Here is a 5,400-nt window from a genome sequence, read left to right as displayed (position 1 = left end):
GCGTTTAACGCCCAAAAGGGTATAGTTTTGGGCGTTAAACGCCAGAATGTGCACCATTCTGGGCGTTTAACGCCAGGATGGCACAAGGGGGAGAATTTTGTTTTCAAATCAAATTTTTTTCAAGTTTTCAAAGTTTTTCAAAATCAAATCTTTTTCAAATCATATCTTTTCAATCAAATGTTTTCAAAATCAATTCCTTTCCTCTTTCAAAGATACTTACTATCAATTAATGATTTGATTCAACATTTCAAGTATGTTGCCTTTTCTGTTGAGAAAGGTTTAATGTTTGAATCATATCTTTTCTTGATAGCCAAGTTACTAATTTTTTTAAAAAAAAATCAAATCTTTTTAAAATTGTTTTCAAATCATATCTTTTCAATCACATATTTTTAAAATCAATCATATCTTCTTAACCTCATCTTTTTTAAAATAGTTTTCAATCAAATCTTTTTTATTTCTAATTTCAAATCTTTTTCAAAAATCATCTTATTTCTTTCCCACTCTCATTTTCGAAAATTAAGTAATGTTTTTCAAAAATATTTTCAAAATCTTTCACTTAATTTTCGAAAATTACTTCCCTTCTCCTCACATCCATCTATTTATGGACTAACACTATTCCTTAATGCAAAATTCGAACTCCATCTCCTTTGATAAGTTCGAATTTTCTACTTCTGTCTTCTACTCTTCTTTTCCTCTGACACTTCAAGGGATCTCTATACTGTGACATAGAGGATTCCACATTTTCTTGTTCCCTTCTCTCTCTTATGAGCAGGAGCAAAGACAAAAGCATTCTTGTTGAGCCTGATCCTGAACCTGAAAGGACCTTGAAGAGAAAGCTAAGAGAAGCCAAAGCACAACTCTCTTTAGAGGACCTGACCGAATTCTTCAAAGAAGAAGAACACATGGCAGCCGAAAACAACAACAATGCAAACAATGCAAGGAAGGTGCTGGGTGACTTTACTGCACCTACTCTCGACTTCTATGGGAGAAGCATCTCTATCCCTGCTATTGGAGCAAACAACTTTGAGCTTAAGCCTCAATTAGTTTCTCTAATGCAACAGAATTGCAAGTTCCATGGACTTCCATTGGAAGATCCTCATCAGTTCTTAGCTGAATTCTTGCAAATCTGTGACACAGTCAAGACTAATGGGGTTGACCCTGAGGTCTACAGACTGATGCTATTCCCTTTTGCTGTAAGAGACAGAGCTAGAATATGGTTGGACTCTCAACCTAAAGAAAGCCTGGACTCTTGGGAAAAGCTAGTCAATGCCTTCTTGGCAAAGTTCTTTCCACCTCAAAAATTGAGCAAGCTTAGAGTGGAAGTCCAAACCTTCAGACAAAAGGATGGAGAATCCCTCTATGAAGCTTGGGAAAGATACAAACAATTAATCAGAAAGTGCCCTTCTGACATGCTTTCTGAATGGAGCATCATAGGTATTTTCTATGATGGTCTCTCTGAACTGTCCAAGATGTCTTTGGATAGCTCTGCTGGAGGATCTCTTCATCTGAAGAAGACGCCTACAGAAGCTCAAGAGCTAATTGAAATGGTTGCAAATAACCAATTCATGTACACTTCTGAAAGGAATCCTGTGAACAATGGGACTAATCAGAAGAAAGGAGTTCTTGAGATTGATGCTCTGAATGCCATATTGGCTCAGAACAAAATATTGACTCAACAAGTCAATTTGATCTCTCAAAGTCTGTCTGGAATGCAAAATGCACCAAGCAGTACTAAGGAAGCTTCATCTGAGGAAGAAGCCTATGATCCTGAGAACCCTTCAATAGAAGAGGTGAATTACCTAGGAGAACCCTATGGAAACACCTACAATTCTTCATGGAGAAATCACCCAAATTTCTCATGGAAGAATCAAGAAAGACCTCAACAAGGTTTCAATATCAATAATGGTGGAAGAAACAGGTTTAGCAATGGCAAGCCTTTTCCATCATCTTCTCAGCAACAGACAGAGAGTTCTAAGCAGAACCCCTCTGACTTAGCAACCATGGTCTCTGATCTAATCAAAACCACTCAAAGTTTCATGACTGAAACAAGGTCCTCCATTAGGAATTTGGAGGCACAAGTGGGACAGCTGAGCAAGAAAGTTACTGAACTCCCTCCTAGTACTCTCCCAAGCAACACAGAAGAAAATCCAAAAGGAGAGTGCAAAGCCATTAACATGGCCGAATTCTGGGAGGAAGAAGAGGCAGTGAACGCCACTGAGGAAGACCTCACTGGACGTCCACTGGCCTCCATTGAGTTCCCCAATGAGGAACCATGGGAATCTGAGGCTCAAAATGAGACCATAGAGATTCCATTGGAATTACTTCTGCCATTCATGAGCTCTGATGAGTATTCTTCCTCTGAAGAGGATGAGTATGTCACTGAAGAGCAAGTTGCTAAATACCTTGGAGCAATCATGAAGCTAAATGACAAGTTATTTGGAAATGAGACTTGGGAGGATGAACCCCCTTTGCTCACCAAAGAACTGGATGACTTGTCTAGGCAGAAACTGCCTCAAAAGAGGCAGGATCCTGGGAAGTTTTCAATACCTTGTGCCATAGGCACCATGACCTTCAAGAAGGCCTTGTGTGACTTAGGGTCAAGTGTAAACCTCATGCCCCTCTCTGTAATGGAGAAGCTAGGGATCTTTGAGGTGCAAGCTGCAAAAATCTCACTAGAGATGGCAGACAACTCAAGAAAACAAGCTCATGGACTTGTAGAGGATGTTCTGGTAAAAGATGAAGACCATTACATCCCTACTGATTTCATAGTCCTAGAGACTGGGAAGTGCATGGATGAATCCATCATCCTTGGCAGACCCTTCCTAGCCACAGCAAATGCTGTGATTGATGTTGATAGAGGAGAGTTAATCATTCAAGTGAATGAAGAATCCCTTGTGTTTAAGGCTCAAGGATATCCCTCTATCACCATGGAGAAGAAGCATGAAGATCTTCTCTCAAAACAGAGCCAAACAGAGCCCCCACAGTCAAACTCTAAGTTTGGTGTTGGGAGGCCACAACCAAACTCTAAGTTTGGTGTTGAACCCCCACATTCAAACTCTAAGTTTGGTGTTGGGAGGTTCCAACATTGCTCTGAGAAAATGTGAGGCTCCATGAGAGCCCTCTGTCAAGCTAATGACATTAAAGAAGCGCTTGTTGGGAGGCAACCCAATGTTTTATAATTAACTATTTCCTTTTGTTATTTTATCTTTTTTATAGGTTGATGATCATGAGAAGTCACAAAATCAATGAAAAAAGCAAAAACAGAATGAAAAACAGGAAGAAAAATAGCACACCCTGGAGGACGCACTTACTGGCGTTTAAACGCCAGTAAGGTTAGCCGTTGGGCGTTTAACGCCCAGTCTGGCACCATTCTGGGCGTTTAACGCCAGAAAAGGGCACCAGACTGGCGTTAAACGCCAGAAAAGGGCAAGAACCCGGTGTTAAACGTCAGGAATGGGCACCAGCCCGGCGTTTAACGCCAGAAATGGCACAAAACGTGATTTTGCATGCCATTTGGTGCAGGGATGACTTTTCCTTGACACCTCAGGATCTGTGGACCCCACAGGATCCCCACCTACCCTACCACTCTCTCTCTCTTCTTCACCAATCACCTCAACACCTCTTCCCCAAAAACGCCTCACCTATCAAATCCCCTCTTTCTCTTCACCACTCACATCCATCCTTCATAAAACCCCACCTACCCCTCCATTCAAATTCAAACCACTTTCCCACCCAAACCCACCCTCACATGGCCGAACAACCCTCTCCCCCTCTCTTATATAAACCCTCCTTCACTCCTTCATTTTCACACACCTTAAACACCATCTCTCTCCCCTTTGGCCGAATACAAAGCCATTCCCTTTCTCCTCATTTCTTCTTCTTCTACTCTCTTCTTTCTTCTTTTGCTCGAGGACGAGCAAACATTTTAAGTTTGGTGTGGTAAAAGCATTGCTTTTTGTTTTTCCATAACCATTTATGGCATCCAAGGCCGGAGAAACCTCTAAAAAGAGGAAAGGGAAGGCAAAAGCTTTCACCTCCGAGTCATGGGAGATGGAGAGATTCATCTCAAGGGTGCATCAAGACCACTTCTATGAAGTTGTGGCCTTGAAGAAGGTGATCCCCGAGGTCCCCTTTTCACTCAAAAAGGGTGAATATCCGGAGATCCGACATGAGATCCGAAGAAGAGGTTGGGAAGTTCTTACCAACCCCATTCAACAAGTCGGAATCTTGATGGTTCAAGAGTTCTATGCCAATGCATGGATCACCAAGAACCATGATCAAAGTGTGAACCCGAATCCAAAGAATTATCTTACTATGGTTCGGGGGAATTACTTGGATTTTAGTCCGGAAAGTGTAAGGTTGGCATTCAATTTGCCCATGATGCAAGGAGATGAACACCCTTACATTAGAAGGGTCAACTTTGATCAAAGGATGGACCAAGTCCTCACAGTCATATGTGAAGAGGGCGCACAATGGAAGAGAGATTCAAGAGGCAAGCCGGTTCAATTGAGAAGGCATGACCTCAAACCCGTGGCTAGAGGATGGTTGGAGTTCATTCAACGCTCAATCATTCCCACTAGCAACCGATCCGAAGTTACTCTAGACCGGGCCATCATGATTCATAGCATCATGATTGGAGAAGAAGTGGAAGTTCATGAGGTTATAGCCCAAGAACTCTATAAGGTGGCGGACAAGTCCTCTACCTTAGCAAGGTTAGCCTTTCCTCATCTCATTTGTCACCTCTGTTATTCAGTGGGAGTTGACATAGAGGGAGACATCCCCATTGATGAGGATAAGCCCATCACTAAGAAAAGAATGGAGCACACAAGAGACCCCACTCATCATGAGATCCCTGAGATGCCCCAAGGGATGCACTTTCCTCCACAAAACTATTGGGAGCAACTGAACACCTCCCTAGGAGAATTGAGTTCCAACATGGGACAACTAAGGGTGGAGCATCAAGAACACTCCATCATCCTCCATGAAATTAGAGAAGATCAAAGAATCATGAGAGAGGAACAACAAAGACAAGGAAGAGACATTGAGGAGCTCAAGCACTCCATAGGATCTTCAAGAGAAAGAAAGAGCCGCCATCACTGAGGTGGACCCGTTCTTTGATTTCCTTGTTCTTTATTCTTCTGTTTTTCGAATTTTATGCTTATGTTTATCTATGTTTGTGTCTTGTGATCATTAGTGTCTTAAGTGTCTATGCCTTAAAGTTATGAATGTCCTATGAATCCATCACCTTTCTTGAAAAAAAAAACGTGCTTAATTAAAAAGAAAAAGAATTGCATGAATTTTGAATTTTATAACAGTTTAATTATTTTGATGTGGTGGCATTACTTTTGTCTTCTGAATGTATGCTTAAACAGTGCATATGTCTTTTGAATTTGCGGTTCA

At 41.4% G+C, this 5,400-nt stretch overlaps 1 non-coding gene across 1 annotated transcript; it reads right to left on the bottom strand.

The window, feature by feature from the left end:
- Positions 1-1,307: 1,307 nt before the first annotated feature.
- Positions 1,308-1,415, bottom strand: LOC130983570 (small nucleolar RNA R71). Its single transcript, XR_009087554.1, has one exon. It is a non-coding gene; the product is annotated as a small nucleolar RNA R71 (small nucleolar RNA).
- Positions 1,416-5,400: the final 3,985 nt, after the last annotated feature.

The sequence above is a fragment of the Arachis stenosperma genome, chromosome 5 (assembly GCF_014773155.1).
Source record: "Arachis stenosperma cultivar V10309 chromosome 5, arast.V10309.gnm1.PFL2, whole genome shotgun sequence".
Classification (NCBI taxonomy): domain Eukaryota; kingdom Viridiplantae; phylum Streptophyta; class Magnoliopsida; order Fabales; family Fabaceae; genus Arachis; species Arachis stenosperma.
Note: the sequence above shows the minus strand (reverse complement) of the source record. Positions and strands in the feature narration are given on the sequence as shown.